This window comes from Sminthopsis crassicaudata, chromosome 1 (genome assembly GCF_048593235.1).
Source record: "Sminthopsis crassicaudata isolate SCR6 chromosome 1, ASM4859323v1, whole genome shotgun sequence".
Lineage (NCBI taxonomy): Eukaryota > Metazoa > Chordata > Mammalia > Dasyuromorphia > Dasyuridae > Sminthopsis > Sminthopsis crassicaudata.
In genome coordinates, this window is record NC_133617.1 from 37,933,177 (window position 1) to 37,951,478 (window position 18,302).

Sequence of the window (18,302 nt, forward strand, 5' to 3'; positions counted from 1 at the left end):
TTAAAGTCTGCTATTAATTCTCTGATCTTAAATAGATAGATGTTAGATAGATACATGATAAATAGATTGATTGATTAGTAGGATAAAAAGATAGATGATAGATGGAGAGATAGATGAATGGATAGATTGATAGGTGGGATAGATATGCTAGAGAGATGGAAAGATGGATTGATAAATAGATAACATTTATTGTTTGCTATGTTCCAGGTACTCTAAGTACTGGGGTTAATTCAAATAGGAAAAACAAAAAAGTCTCTGCTTTCTAGAAGCTTTGCAGAATAGACTAAAACATATAAAATTTAATGGGGAGCTAGAAAGTGAGGGATTCTAAGTAACCCATGTAGGATGAAACATGCTAGAAAATCATTGAGAAGTAAAGGATAGAAGCAGAATGGTTAAGCCTTCTCATGATAAAGCATTTCCAGGCAGGCATTGAGTATTTCACCCTCTAGAGTTAATTCCAGAATATTGAGAAGTCAGTCTTAGGGTAGGAAGAAGCTGGAGAATAGATGGAAGTGTCAATTAATAAGCATTTTTTAAGTGACTACATGTGTCAGGAGCAATGCTAAGTCCTGAAAACACAAAGAAACACCAAAAAAAGCCAATGACAGTTATCTAATCTCAAGGAGCTCCAACTTAATTGGAATCGACATTACTTGGCCTACTCATGTATCTCTCTAAAAATCTAAAAAAAATCTCCTTAATTAACTCCTAAACCTCTTATGGGAACAACCCAAAGAGCTGGCTCCTATCCATTACAGCATCTTTTACATATTATATATCCTATCTCAACCCAATCAATCCATCCTCAGTCAAAAACTTCAACCACTCAAACTACATGAGGTGATGAAATAATTGTGTAATGTAGTGGATAGAGTACTGAGCTTATGATCAGGAAGATCTAAGTTCAAATTTGGCCTCAGAAACTTACTAGCTAGATGACACTGAACAGATCATTTAACCTTTGTTTACCTCAGTTTCCCCAACTATCTAATGGAGATAATAATAGAAGATTTAAATGAGATAATATTTGAAAATTGTTTAAAATAGCCCTTGGGAGATAGTAGGTACTTAAGTTCTTAATGCCTTCCTTTCTTGCTTCCTTCATGAGCTATGAATAACTTGAAATTATTTGAGAAGCATAAAGCTTATTAAAGTACTTCATTTTCTTAAGGAGTAGTAGTAGCAGAGTTGTCAGTTGATCTTAGGGCTGGAGGCTTCATATTCCCTACTAATCATATCCTACATACGAATTTTTGGTTCTAGATCTCTGTTCTTACTTCTGTATCTTTCTGGAGGGTTTTCTATAGAACTGACCTCATATGTATCATTAAAGACCCTTTAGAAATACTTAAGACTGGCTCAAATGGACAAGGCCCTACAGCAATTTACAAAGAAAATCATCTAATATATTAGGAAGATAAAATATAAATACCTTTTCTAAGTCTATCATTTGTTATGGCCAAATAATAATTATCTTCACATGGATTTTGTTTTTGTCCCCTAACAGTGATTAGGAATTGTGAAAAGAACTTTCAATAGAAAGAAAAAACCAAAAACAAAACAAAACAAAACAAAACAAAAAACAGCAGGAGACATTTCCAGCTCTCTAAAAGTTCCCTTTCTAGGAATCTCAACTCAAATATCTACCTAACTATATGACTGAGCCATTGGGAAGTTTACAGATTGTCAGTTTCCTCTGTACACTTCTAAAATGTGAATGATAATACAAGTTATTTCAGTGGGTTATTCATTGAGATCAAATGAGATGATAAATTCAATAAGTCTTAAAATGCTATAAGAGTGTTAGTCATTATTAACAAAGGCAGATAGCCATCGTCTCAATATGGAAGTCTTCTTAATATATTAGAAAGAAAATAGTTCTTTTTGGTTTTTAATAAAAGTATATAGTAATATATGTGTTTATATATATGTGTGTGTATGTTTATATATATATGTAGAGATATCTATATACATTTATAAATATATATGTAGACACATATAAGTATCACATATATTTGTACACACACACACACACATAAATATATATATATATATATATATATATATATATATATATGTTGTGTCATTTCAGTCTTGTCTGACTCTTTATGACCCATTTGGGATTTTCTTGGAAAAAATAATAGAATGGTTTCCTTCTCTAATTTATTTTATGTTAGGGTAAATTGAAGCAAATAGGGCTAAGTGGTCCAGGGTCACCCAGCTAGTGAGTATTTGAGACTGAATTTGAATTCATGAAGATGAATCTTCCTAATCCCAAGCCCAGTAGTCTAGCTACTGTGCAAAGTAACCAAGATGTCCATGCATATATAAGTATACATATTTTGTGGGTATGCAAACAAATACATATTCATCTATTCATATACAGCCCCAAAAGTCTTAGTGCAGTTTAAAGCTGAAAGCTAATCAAACAGTTTGAATTATTATTTGCATTTTAAAATACTGAAATATTTCCCATTAAAATCAAACATATTCACCATTTATTTATCTATCATTCTAATCAAGTTTGCAAAAATTTTTATTAGCAACTACTCATGGAGTAGAAAGAATAGTATTTGTAATCCTAGCCTTAAGGTCATTCAAAAGATGAGTTTAAATCATACATGGCAATTTTGATATGATCCTAAAAGAGAAAGTCCAATGGAAACATAACAGGCCATTGTGATGTCATCCAGAAAATTAAAATGAAAAAAATCAAATTTCAAAAAAAGTCAATAATTATAAAATAAATTTAGATAATTAAATTTTCAAATGTGGTTCTTATAAGTTTTTAGCCTTTTTTGTTTCTAAAATTATTGGATTTAAAATGAACTGCTATTTTGGGGATTCCTTTCCATTTATACATACATATATAATGGGTATATATAATATGTGTATGACATGTATAAGTATATAATATCTCATATTCATTTTCCAAGTCTGATCATCAAGCAGGCAACCTTCTCTATAATCATCAACTGTTCCAAAAACCTTTACATTCTAGCTCTCACTTGAATACCTTTGAATAGATAATCCCCCAAATCTGGAACCACTCCCTCCTCATCTTCATCCCCAAGAATTTTTGTCATTCTTCATGGCTTGAGTCAGCTGTTGCCTCTTTCAGGAAGCCTTCCCTGACCTTCCTAGTTGTTGGTGCCCTTCTCCTCTCCTCAAGGAATCTCACATTTACTTTTCTATGAATGTGCTGTTTCTCTCCAGAAGACTGATGCTTTATAATACATATTTTAGATTTGGTACTGATAAGTCACCCTTCTTTGTATTTTTTCCCCATTAATTCCCTTGATATTCTTAATCTTTTGTTCTTCCAGATGAATTATTTTTTTCTAGTTCTATAAAATCATTTGTATTAGTTTGATTGGTATGGCACTGAACAAGTAGACCAATTTAGGCAGAATTGTCATTTTTGTTATATTAGCTGGGTCTAGTCATGAACATCTGATGTTTAGATCAGACTTTATTTATATGATAAGTGTTTTGTCATTGTTGCTTAGTCTTTGATAAATCAGTTGTTTCTAAATCATTATAAAGCATCAGAGTTATCCTCTCTAGAAACCTTCATATGAATGATGGGATTAAGACAATTTCTACCAGGATAATTATTATGCTGCACCCTGAATCTTTATCTTCTCCCTTCTTCCCTATGCTAATGAGCTAGCATCTTCAAAATTATCTTCCAGTCATTTGGAATGTATTTTGTATATAATAACTATTTTTGTATATATTATCTTCTTTGATAGAATTAAGAATCTTGAGGACAGTAATTATTTCATTTCCCACCACCACTTTCTTTTTGCCTAGTGTTTTGACTTTTGGAGATTTGCAAAGAAGGCATTTAATATTCCCTGTTCTCCAGAAATTTATTTTCTGAAAAGGATATTCTTTCATAAAATCAGAGAATTTCAAGTATAAGAGATTTCAGTGGCCTAATCTAGGCTTAAAAAGACTTCCTTCTATGAAATAACTAACATGTATTTGAATTAATTAATTCAGGCTTTTGTTTAAATGGCCAAATAATAGGAAGCCATATAATTAAGGATTTCCTTGCATGAAAATTATTTGCTTCTTTGCATCTTCTATACATATTGGAATATACAGGAGAGCTGTTGGAATACACAAGAGCCACCTGACAGTGGCTGCTGGAAATCCAACCCAGAATGGATCTCCTCTTGTGATAGGATGATACAAGGAGACTAAGAGACAGTTGTTGTTCTCTGACCTCTCTGACTGAGAGGTTGTTGCATTGTTTAACCTCTCTCCTCTTCCCTTTGTTTCTAATTTATCTCATTCCCAGTCCACAAACCTGTGTCAGAAAAGGCTGCCCTGCAACTCCTTCAGATGTTATGATCCACAGCTATGGAGGCTTTCAGAGAATTGACCTGTTCCTTAACATTTACATTCCTCCTAGTTTTATCCTTTAGGGCCAAACAAAAAATATCTAATATCTCTTTCACATGTTACTCTTCCATGAAGACATTTATCATGTCCTCTCTCAGTCTTTTCTTCTAAGCATTCCCAGTTTCTTCAAGTGCCATGCACTTGAGGTCTTTTATTAACCCAGTCGTTCTTTGGACTATCCCTTGCTAATCAATGTGCTAACCAATCTATAGTGCTCAGAAATGGACATGCTACTGTCACTGATTTATTCCTAAAAATTTTTCCTCTCTTAATATAATCCAAGATGCCATTAGTTTTTGTTTTGTTTTGTTTTGTTTTGTTTTGTTTTGTTTTGTTTTGTTTTGTTTTGTTTTGTTTTAAACCCCATCAGACTCTCATGGAGTTTGCCTAAGCTCAATATAACACAGTCGAATCATAGGAATCTTTAGTTCACTAAAAAATCTCAGATCTCTAGTGCCCCCCCAACAAATTTTTATCTGACCCTTTCATATTACATTGATGAAGTTCATTTCTTGAACTGCAATTTAAGAATTTACATTTACTTCTATCAAATTTTATTTTATTAAATTAATCCCTCTCTTTGCTTGTCAGTATCTTTTTGTAAATTTAGACTTTCATCTAGCATATTAGGTATTCTTCAGCTTTTGATCACCTGTAAGTTTCATAAAATGCCATCTATGACTTTATTTGAGTTACTGATTGGGAAACAGAATAATTTTTTAAAAATTGCTCTGTTTGAAGTCAAAGGACTCAAGTTCAAATTTAGGTTCTGCCCTCTGATACCTGGATAACCTTTTATAAATCACTTAACTATTCTTGGTCTCAATTTCCTTATTGATAAAATGAGTAGGTTAAATTAGATGATATCTAAGGTCCCTACTGATGGCTATTCATTGATAAAAGTATTAAAGAGCTGAAGTAAATTATAAATTCTCAGGCAATTTCAATACAGAACTTCTTCCAAGTTAACAAAATATCATCAGTGATTCCTATTTAAGAATGGCTAGTTCTGGATACATCTAACTGTATTATTATAGATCCCATCTCTCATAATATTTCCTATAAGGATAGCTCTCAAGGTCACCAGTAGGATAAATTTATTGGAAACAAATATAGAGCAACTGTCTCTCAAATATTGGTGGAAAAACCTTTGGTTAATAGCTTTCCTAGCTTAAGAGTGGCAACTAGGTGGGGCCTGGGCAAGTCACATAATTGCTATCAGCTTCATTTTCCTTGATTATAAATCAAGGATGATAATAGCACCTACTTCTCGGGATGCTATGAGAATTGATTGGAATAATGTATGTAAAGCATTTTGTAAACTTCAAAATATGATATACATGCTAGTCATCACTATCTGCATTTGCAGTACCAACACCAGCATCAGCATCATCATTATGTACTTTTGGGTCCTTGATTCCTGAGCAACGACCTTAGATAGTTAGATAGTTAGACTGCCTTGATCTACCAGGCTGCAAAAAAATGGTCACTCTGCCCCTCTTCCAAGAAATAGAATTACTCATTCCTAGATACACCCTGCTCTAGATAAAGCTATACTTATTTCTTTTGATTTCCTATCTATGTTTTCAACATTTTTCCTCCTAGCCATCTGAATACAGAATAGAATTGTGCCAGGAATTGAAATTGAGCTCATTGGTTTACAGATTTCAGACTTTATTCTTTTGCCTTTTTGTTAAGATCCATGTATCATTTACCCTCTGTTGTCCTTCCCCGCCACGCTTTAAAAATCATCTGTGATTCATTAAATAAGGTTGAAAGTAGCTTAGCAATCCTATTTGCCAAGTTTTTCTTTATCCCTTTATCCCATGTTCATCTGGACCTGGTAACTTGAATCCATCCAGGGCAACTAAGGGGTAACCTCTTAATTTCCCCTTCCTTAATTTAGATATTAACTCCTTAGAAGCTTTTTCAACCCAAAAATGTGCCTCTTGACAAAAGGAATAGAAATAAATAAGAATTGAGAAGTTCTCTTTTCTTACCTTTAAAAGTTATTTAATTATATTTATCATGAATGATTCCTTTTTTCATTCAATAACTTAGAATCTCTAGTTTATTTCAATGAGCAATTCTTTAATTAAGCTTTTTTTTTTTTTTTAATAGGATGGTGCCTTTGTAGTCAACATTCACCATTTGCCCTTGCATCCAAATTCCCCATGTGTCTTTTTAATGTAAATTGATTAATTAGCTTTCTATTCTTCCATATTGCTTTCTTCTGTCAATGTTTTCTTCTCTCCTCATTGTGGGGTCATTTCTCTTTTTGTCTTCAGAATTTTATTTATGAGATAGCCTTACTCCTCTTAGAATGACTTGGAATGATCTGTTGAAGTTTAGTCTATGGGATACAAACTATTCTTCTTCAGCAATTTTGAAATCTGTACTCCCCAAAATTGATAGTCACTATTAGAATTATGAATTATGATCATTTCACTAGTCTATGCCATCATAAAACCCAAGATAAGTAACAGCATGCATTGGAAAGATAGCTGGAGTTATTGTCAGAACACCTGGGTTTACATCTCAGCTCTGCTACTTACTACTTGTGCAAACTTGATCAAATCACTTCCCATCTTAGTTTCTGAAAGTAGGGCATTGGATCAAATGACAATCCTACCAATGCTAAATCTACTACCCAGTGGCAAATTATGCAGAGAATCACAAAACAGATGCATTAATACTACAGAAAGAAAAGACTATTTTTTCTACCTTTTTTTTTTTTCAGAGGCAATTGGGGTTAAGTGATTTGCCCAGGGTCATACAGCTAGGTATGTTAAGGTGTCTGAGGTCAAATTTGAACTCAGGTCCTCCTGACTTCAGGGCTGGTGCTCTATATTACCACCTGGCTGCCCTACCATCTTCTTTGTCTTAAGAGGGATGTGTGTGTGTGTGTGTGTGTGTGTGTGTGTGTGTGTGTGTGTATGCGTGTGCGCCCGCCCGTGACTGCTCACTTATGCATTTGAATAAGCCTGGACTTGGGGTCAGAAGACAAAAATCCAACTTCAACACTACTGCTTCCTTTCTGGAAAAAAAAAATTGGAAAAAGTCTCTTATAAGTAATCTTCTAAATCTAACACTGTGATACTCTTTGAAGTTAGATTGAGACCCTCCCACTTCTCCTTCTAGCTGATAAAAACCCCCGAATCACTAAAAACTTCTTAAACATTTCTCACTTTTTAATTGCATCCTTTTTTATTTTTTGTCTGTACAAGAAAGAAAGTATTCTTAATGCCCTGAATCTTCAGTTGTCAATTTCACCTACTTCTCTGGAACATATCATTTCCACAACCAAAGGCATTGAATACGTTTACTGATTTTTGTGCCAAAGAAAAAGAGCTCCTACTGGCTCAGGGCAGTTTTCGACCTGCCTTGAAATCCATTTAATAGACTTACTGATGGCATTCCTTGAATCATTTGAATTTCTATCAGAAATAGGATTAGCACCTTTTAGTCAGCCTCTGTTCAGCATTTAAGAGGTTCAAAGACTTATATTCTTGTCTGTTATATCACTCTGGACAAAATAAACTAGAACGAAATGGGAGCTATGCCAATTGTTAACTCATCTTAACATGAAAGAAGATTAGCAGCTCTGTTCATTCACCGGTTCAACAGCTTTTATTTTTGAGTTTTTCTTTTCTAACTGTTCCCTGGAAACACATGTCACCAGGAGAATGAAGGGCATGTATGTGAAAATCGATTTATTTCTAAAATGTAAAATTACATAAAATGTGGGGATTGAAACTACCTGCTCAGATCCTGGATGGCTTGAGATCCACCCATCAGACTGGGGAAATTGCCAAGTTCTGTTCTCTCCTGGAAATCACTTCATGTAGATTCATGTAGAAGGTGTCAAGCTCTTTTACTTCAATAACAAAAAGATTCCTTGTCCCTTTTGGACTAAATGCACCTCAGCTATTGGAACAGCCTCTGCCTGGTCCCCCTGTCTCAAGATTCTCACCATTTCAATCAAAGCAATACATAGCTGCCAAAGTGATTTTTATAAATTGTAGATCTAATCGTGGCAAACTCCCTCCTCCCCTTCATTAATTTACACTGGCTATCTATAACCTCCAGATTTACATGTAAAATCTCTGTTTGGGATGTGAAACTCTTCACAAACTGCTTTCTTCATACTATCCCAGAATTCCTACACTCTCCTTCACACACTTTACAATACTTGGTGTTCTTTGGACATGATGCTTCTGACTCTGTACTCCTGCAAAAGCTGAACTTTGTGCCAGAAATGCTCTTCCCACTCTCCCTTCGTTTTCCTTGCTTTGAAATTTAGCAAAAATCCCAACTTCATTAAGAAGCCTTCCCAAGGCATGCTGCAATAGCCTTCCTTTCCTAAGATTATCTTCTGTCTCTTCAGTATGTCTTGTATATGCACTTATTTATAAGCATGTAATCTTCCCCACTAAAATGAAATGCCTTTGAAGACAAGAATTGTGTTTGTTTTTTCCTTTTATCTCCAGTACTTAGAATAGTGTATAACACACAATTAATGCCTATATATAACAAATGCTTTTTGATTGATTGACATGACAATTCCTGGAGCTTCCCACATAATGTATGGATTGACCATCTGAGACAGAGCCAGTGGATCTGGGTTTCAATTCTGCTTTTGCTATTATGATCTCTATGACTTTAGACAAGTCACTTCTAATCTCAGAGATGGAGTGCTTATTTTCTTCTGCAAAAGGAGGGATTGAGACTAGATAATTTCTAAGTACTTTTTACTTCAACATCAATCAGTTAATCAACAACCATTTGTTAAGTGCTGATGATATCTTCAATATTGTATCAGGCATCTAGTATCCAAAAACCAAAATGAAATTGTGCCCACCTTCAGAAACCTTAAAATCTGTCTATGCATAGGTTTATCCAAAGTATGCACAAGATAAATGCAAGCTGAATTCGGGGAACCCTAACAACTGCATGAGAGGAGGGAAAGAGTAGCAGGAAAGTCCCATGTAGAATGTGGTACTCCAGTACTGTTGAACTTAATTAAGGATTCTTAGAAATAGATGTGAAGAGGGATGAATGGAGATGAAAGATCCAAGCCAATGTATGGGGAATGCATAATATAAATTGTAGAGTAAATGAAGGGGAAGAATGGATACTACATTGAGAATGGTAGGTTGAAGATGGGCTTGGGAGGGGTCTAAATTCCAAACTGGGGTTATTATATTTGATTCTAGAATTAATTATTAACCACTGAAAATTAACGAGTCAGGGGAGGTGTATTAGTCAATCTTGCTCTTTAGGAAAATCACCTTACCAGTTGAGTGGAGGATAGACTAGAAAAGGGAAAGAAAGTAGAAAAAGGATGAAAACTGATTAGAAGATTATTAATACTATAGGTTTTTTCTTCCCTTCCCTTCCCTTCTCTTCCCTTCCATTCCCCTCTTTACTTTCCTTCCCCTCTTTCCTTTCCTTCTCTCTCCTCCCCTCTTTTCTTCCTTTCCTCTTTCCCTTCTTTTATCCTTCTCTTCCCTTCTCTTCCCCTTCTTTCCCTCTTCTTTCTCTTCTCCTCCTTTTCCTTCCCCTTCCTCCCCTTCCCTTCTCTTCTCCTCCTTTCCCTTTCCTTTTTCTTTTTCCCTTTTTCCTTCCCTTTCCTTCCTCTCCCTTCCCTGTTCTGCTCCTCTCTTCCCTTCCCTTTCCTTATGTTCCCTTTCCTATTCTCCCCCCTTTTTTCCCCTCTCCTTTCCCTTCCTTTCCTTCTTTTCTGTTGCATTTGAACATTTTTCATTGTTCACCTCTGGCTATGAATTACTATCTTTAAAAAAAAAAAATTCTTTCTTCTACTTCAGTCTCTATATAGTTTTCAAGCTTCTCTCTTTGCATGCTCCCTACACCATTCAAAAGCTTATTCAAACCTTCCCACCCACCCCTCCAACCACAAACACATGATATTGTTTAGCAATGCTTATTTTCTTTTTTTGAAAGTTTTACAGGTACTTCATATATCATAGTTATTTCCTGATAAACTCTGTACCAGCTAAATCCTTTATAATAGGGAAAAAAAAAAAAAAGTAAACCAACCTCTTCAGTAAAACCTCCTTGGACTCTGCCTCAGGGAAGAGATCCCACCCCAAGCACAAACAGTTTCATCCTTATCTAAAAACACATTGAATTCTATTCAAATTCTAACCCTGGCTGAAACTCAAGTCTGAAGCCAACCTGGGACTCCACCCCTTCAGATTGTCCAAAGCCCCCTATTATAAAAAGAGCCAAACTGGAGTCCACTCTTTGCAGAGGTCCCAAACATAGCATCCTTACACTGGTCATGTCAAGGGTTTCTGCCCACTGGAATTGTGGTTCCGGTGCCCTTTATCTCTACCCTCAACTTTACTAACTAAACTTTACTCCCAAACCCCATAATAAACCTCTTTTATCAATCTAGGTTTTCGGGTCTGTAAATTTCTTTACAGAGGACTTTTGTGCCGCTACTAGACCTCACTTAACTCCATATTCTTGCGCAGAATCCAAAGTGGTTGCAGGGGAGCTCTATTTGACTCCCTATACCCGAACCTGCCACTAGACCTCAAATAAACTTAATTTTGTTTAGGTGTCCCTTATTTAGTTTTCATCAAGCACCTGCCATGTACTAGGCATATTGCTAAGCACAGGAGTGTTGAAATACACAGGAGAGCTGTTGGAATACATGGGAGCCACATGACAGTGGCTGCTGGAGATCCAACCCAAACCTGCAGAGTGGATCTCCTCTTATGAGAGGATGATACAAGGAGACTGAGAGGCAATTTCTGCTCTCTGACCTCTCTGACTGAGAGATTGCATTGTCTGACCTCTCTCCTCTTCCCTTTGGCTCCAATTTATCTTATTCCCAGTCCACAATACCTGTGTCAGCAAAGGCTGCCCTGCAATTCCTTTAGATGTTATGATCCACAGCTATGGAGGCTCTCGGAGAATTGATCTGTCCCCTTTATATTTTATATAAAGATGAAATAAAAATCAGTTCCTATCCTCAAGGAGCTCATATTTGATTGGAGGGATATAACATGTTAAATAGACATGAAATACTCATGTGTGGGCATATATTTGTATTCTTCATATGTTTATATTATTTATTTGTACATACACATATATATACATATGTACATATATACATATATATATATATGTATGTATATATGTATATATATATATACATATATATATATATATACATATATATATGCTACTATTCTATACTATACAATGAAGTTAGAGATTCTAAAGGCAGAAGCAAGGAGAGAATAAATTGCCGCCATGAGAAATGACATATGCAAAGACATGAAGGCAAGAGATGGACTGCAAAATTCTGGAAACGTGGAAGGACTAGGACATGAAGTGCCATATATAAATGGGAATAATGTGAAATAAATCCCAAAAGGTAGGACAAAATCAGATTGTGAAGGGAATTTGTATTTCGTCTTAGTGCAATAAGGAGTCACAGACAATTCTTCAACAGCAACTGTTAAGCAAGACATTCTTAAGGAAGATTGCTTTGGCAGTTATGTGGAGAATGTCTCAGAGAAGAAAGCCCAGAGCAGGAAGAACAATTGGGAGGCTATTGTATTAGCCCAGGAGAGAAGCAATGAAGAATTGAACAAGGTCAGTGGCTGTGTAAATGGAGAGAATTTGTAGAGGATGGGAGAGCCATAGTAGACATAATACCAATACAAATTTGCAGTTGATTGAATGATGCTATTTAGGGACAGAGATGACTCAATTCTGATTTCCTGGTTGTGATCCTGGCTGACAGGAAGAATGGTGATTTTCTGAATAGAAAGAGGGACATTTAGAGGAGAAGTGGATTTGGGAGAGAGGGGATGATATGTGCTTTGAACATATGGAGTTTGAAATGCCTATGGGACATTCAGTTAGAGCTATCCATTAAATATATAGTACCATGGTTCAGGAGAGAGATAAGGGATAATTATATTGATTATGGAATCATTTGAATGAACCTATGGGAACTGATGTGATCTCCAAGGTGAAGAGGAGAGAGCTAAAGTTCTAGCCATTGAATTTTTTTTCATTCTTCTCATGTCACTACCTCTATTAATATGTTTGTTCCTATGATTTTTTGGATTCCTTATTTCTAACAATATTTTCACTTCTAGATTTACTTTTTGGATCTAACTCCTGCTGAGCTTCACGCTTTTTTGAGATATTGGGTTTCAAGAGTGCATAGAGGCAGTGGGGAACAAACTTATTCTTTCAAGTTCTGGTGATTCAAAGTGGAAATTCCATACAAAACAAATAAGCATATAAAGAGAAATTATCATTTTCTATTATATGAATAATAAACCAGGTTTCTCATTTGTCATAATATGAAACTGAAAAAAAATAGGAAAATGTAGCTACTACCAGAGGAATAAAATTAATTTTAAAATTCATATTTAAATATGCTTTAAACCTCTTTCCTAAGACCACATTGACTTCAAGTTTTATTCCCATCTAAAAATGGAAGAAAGTGAGACTCAAAGATCTTAAATTATTTGACTAACATTAGAATTTTAGAAACTGTTAAAGTGAGGATTTGAACTCAGGTCAGCCAATTTGAATTGGACATGTTATAGGGAAAAAAAAAAAAAAATATATATATATATATATATATATATATATATTCAAAATAGAACTACCATGAGGGTGATGGCTAAATTTGTCATCACCAGGACTCATTCAGATCCCAGCTCTGCTATTTAATACCTGTATGGTCTTGAGCAATATATATTCTCTGGCCCCAGTTTCCTCAACTGTAAAATTAGTAGTTAGGCTTGATGTCTATTAGAATTCTTAATTTATCTATGTCAATACCTCTGATTCAGTTCTCAGTTTCTTTAATATACATTTACTGGGTATCTACTGGTGGGGTAGTCCTGGCCTGGCTATCAAGAAAAATGCACGTTCAGGGAACTGCAGCTTATTTTACTGGGCATGTGGATCTGAGCTATGTATTTCCATGACCTTGAGTTCTATGGCTTGGAAAAGAATTTCACTGTGATGGGTTTTAAATACATCTTATGAATAAAATATTGACACAAATCTCAAGTAGTTTTCCCTCTTTCTCTCTGGTCTTGGCTTTTTTCCATTCTCCTCCAGGGTTTAACAGGCAGCTTTCTTGTTGCTTCTAGCTAAGAAACTGTAATGCTGTGCTTTAGTAATTCAGTGTCCTCCCTCCCCTTTCTTATTTGCCTATATTCTCTCTTTTGTCTTTTTCACGTTATCCCCCCTCATATTCTTTCCAGTCCTCACCCCCTTCCTTATGACTCCATGACAATAACTAACCCTTAAGTTTGACCTTGTAAAAATAATCATAAATAAGAATTATAGGATCTACTAACAATGCTACAGAATCACACCCTTAGTGAATGGACAAAAGACCATGGTCCATATCTTATTATTACTTACTACAACCTAACATTCTGAGTCCTCATTTTTCTCATTTGTAAACTGAGAATAAAAAAAAAAAATTAACTCACAATATTGCTGTGAGGAAACTGCTTTGCAAATCTTAAAATGCTAAGCTACTATGATTTATTATTATTATCACTAAGTGGTTAATAAGCTAGATGGCCCAGTGGATAAAAAGCTAGACCTGGAGTCAGGAGACCTGAGTTCAAATTTCTAGCTGTATGAATCTTGACAAATTACTTAATTTCTGTTTATCTCAGTCTCTTCATCTGTAAATGAGAATAACACTACATATCTCCTAGGGCTATTGAGAAGAAAAATGAGTTAGTATTTACAAATGATTTTTCAATTCTTAAAGCATCACACACATATTATTATTAAAATCATAATTTTTATTATTCTTTTAAGTGCCCCTGCTTACATAAAATCTTAAGATTATAGACCAGGAAACGGAAAACACCTTAGAGGCTATTTCAATGCCTTTATTCTGCAAAAGCCCAGTCAAGGGATTTGGCTATTATCACACAGATAGTAAATGTTAGAGGCAGGATAAATAGCTGTTGTTAAATATGATATTTTATGAATATTTCTCCATATTTATATATGCTACTTAGCATTTTAAAGTTTTCAAAGTACTTAATATACAGTGTCTCCTGTGAGCTTCAGAAAAAAAAATATGAATGTTACTGCTACAAGGATTGCTGATTATCATTGTAGAAATAGGGAAACTAAGTTTTATGGAACACTAAATAATTTGAAAATGAACATGTAGCTAATGAATGTCAGAGGAGGAATTTGAACTCTGATCTTCTCGATTCCAAACTAAAAGTCTATCCTGTTCTATGTTTGCTTTCACTCTGCATGGATAATGTTCCAGTAAAGAGCTGGCCATAAAGGTAGGAAGACCTGTTCAAGGCCACTATTTCTGACATAGACTGTCTTTTTTGGATAAGTCTTTTTTTTTTTTTTTTTTTTTTTTTTTTTTGCTGAGGCAATTGGAGTTAAGTGACTTGCCGAGAGTCACACAGCTAGGAAGTGTTAAGTGTCTGAGACCACAATTGAACTTAGGTCTTCCTGAATTCAGGGCTGGTGCTCTATACACTGTGCCACCTAGCTGCCCTAAGTCACTTAATCTTTTAGTGATCTAGGCAACTCTCTCACACTAAGTAAATTTGAGAGAAGATCTCAGAGTACATTGACAGAGGATATCACTCACCAGAAGCTCCGTACAACAAAAAATCATGGTTCAATCTCAAATAAATGTAAAATACACATACCCAGGCAACTATACAGAAACATACACACACACATATATAATATATATATGTAAAATATATACAGTATGCATATATGTATAAATAAATATATATATAACAAATATATACTGCATATCATATATACACATTTATAAATATGACATACCTACTCAGATAATTCATAAATATAAATATATGTATATATGACAAGCATATACATATATAATATACAAATGTATACATGCATGTATATATACACACCTATATCCACACATATATAGACACATAATGGGATATGTTTCAATCAAATACAAAGCACTTTTTAGATGCTCATTAATGTGCCAATCATTATGCTAATTGTCAGGAATAAAATAAAAAGGCAAAAAACTAGTCCCTGGCCTCAAATGACTTTCAATGGAGGAGAGAACACATAAATGACTAGCTACATATATGATATAGGTAGAATAAATGATAGGGAAAGGCACCAGTAGCTAGGGATTCTGGGAAAGGCCTCATTCAGAAGGCTGAATCTGAATTGTTTCTGAAGAAATTTGGAGAATCAAAGAGAGGGAGGAGAGTTGAGAAACTATTCTAGACATGGAGGACACAAAGGACAAAGTCAGAGTGCTGAGTACAAGGAACAATAAGCAGGTCCTTGTAAATGGATCTTACACCCTGAAGAGAGTAAAAATGATTATTAAATGAAGAAAATGTAAGAGGAATAAAAAAATGTGGAAGTGGAAAACTGGGAAGAGTTTTAACTGCCAGACAGTTTTCTATTGGATCTTGGAGGTAATGAGCCATCATTGGGGTTTACAGAATTAGGAAATGAGATGGTCAGGTTTTTGGTACAGAAGCATGACTTTGGCAGTTGAGGCCACTTGGGATGGAATAGGGGTGGAGTGGAGATAAGGAAGAGACTTAAGTCAGAGAGAAAAACCACTGAGGGAGCATGACACCGTGAACAGAGGCTGGAGTGAAGCATACGAAGACTGAACTGGATTCAAATCCTGACATAACTGACTGTGTAACCCTGGGCAAGGATCAAAACCTCTCAGTGCTATAAATTAGAACTGAAATGCTTACTTTCATCAATATAGGGAATTTTATTTCTTAGACATTCCCTCTATTAATGAAATTAATGATCCCATCTCTTATTCCTATACGTCTCTTCATGCATTCTAAGACTAAGCCCTTTTCTTTTCCCATCCTTCCCCTTGCTTTGTGAGATTAGGATTATACCAGCTGTACTTGCTTCACAGACTTGTGGTGAGGTTCAGATAAGAGAATGTATGTAAAGCCCATTACAAGCTTTAAGGTGTGATATAAATGTCAGTTGCCATTATTGCAACCATAGATAAATATAAATTCATGAAGACAAAGAAATAAAATTGGTAATTTTTCACCAGAGAAGAAGCATTCCCAAGCTGTCCAAAACCATAAGATAAATTTTGTTTTACTTTGTTTTCAGTGCCCAGATCTGGTGATTTGAACTTACTGAGGGCAGCTAGTATCATTTCCTCAATCCACAAAGTAAATCACTGAATTGAAAAACTGTACTCTGGATCCACCCACAGGCAATACATTTGAAATAACATTTTTCATAGCATACTTCAGAATATTCCACAAGGCAGGAGCAAGTCTGGTATTATTACAATTTAAAAGACAGGATAGATTTTTATGAGGAGCAGATGACATACTGGGAAATTGCTTGCCTAGAATTAGCTAAATTTCAATTATATAGCTATGCGATAAGAAATAAAAAAGAAAGAGACTAGGAATTTAGCTGGCAGGCTGCATATATGATAGACAGAAAAATAGACGTGTTAGGTAAAACTTTGGGCTAATTCCTCTCTCTAACACATGAATAAATGAATGGATGCATGAATAAATACATGAATGAATGAATGAATTAGCAACATATTTTTTCCAGGGCAAATATCCCAATACCATTCACAAATCCAGTCCCCAAAGAGCAGTTCTAAGTACCCTCAAACATCTATGATGAATTCTGAGAAATAATGGGGTGCTTTGTAATGCTAATGCTATCACTAATTTACTTCCCATGTGATTATTAATGGATTTAAATTAACAATCCAGGTAGTTAACTTTTAGGAATGAATCTTTGTCATAGTTGTATAGTTATCCAGAGCAATGCCCCCAAGATCTAGGACACATTCTTTTGCCAGTATATATTGAGACTAAGGGAAAGTAAAGTAAATAATAGAGCATGTGAGGGAGATGGTAACAAAAAGATACTTGAAACCTTTTTGCTTGAGCCAGCCCTCACAATATTCTCCCATTGGTGTGATGTAGATTTTCTAAGGAATTCCTTGTAGATCCTTGAATCTGCCTTTCATTTTTACATATACTTATCCCTTATCTCCTAGCATAGACAAGGACTCTAGTTATTATGTCCCAAGATCATTGCTAGGATATTAATGGAAATTCCAAATCTTCAGGCCATCTGAAGTCCAAAAGATATTTCTTTGGTCAAGATAGAAGGGAGTAGAATAAATGCATGGTAAGCATTTTCACCCATGCACAGATAGAGATTCATTCCTAGAGGCTTAACCATTACTACTTTCTCCTGGGTTGCCAGTCACTCAAACTATCAATTTCAAATTCATTTCCAGATTTTATGAAAACCCTAATTGGGCTGTCTTTCAACCAATATGCAACATCTCTTTAGGCTTATCCAAAGATTTTCAAAGATTTCTAAATTAAGCATTTTTTACACTTAGAGACCATGACTGACTAATTCAGTAGTGGTAGGCAGACTCTATTCACATCTGATGAACAACTGAGTTCTATTACTGTTTGCTAAGCTATTTGGATATAGCATATTGCCATTTACTTTAAGTAGGGGGATGGTATAATTGCTTCATGTGAATCTCACCTTTACACATAATAATTTTTAAAATTTAAATAAATTTTTATTAATTTTTTTAAAATACTAAAATTATTAAATATTGACTTTGTTCCAGGAAATTTGCCAAGTGTTAGACATATAGATGAAAAGCAAAAGAATCCCTTACCTCAAGGAACTTAGATTGTCAAAAGGAAAAGGGACACATAAAACCATGGTGACTAGGAAAAAGAGTTTGATTCAGGAATCAAAATAATGGACAAATGATAGACATACCCTTTCAAGAAGCAATAGTACTATTAACTTGGTTACTATTCACAAAA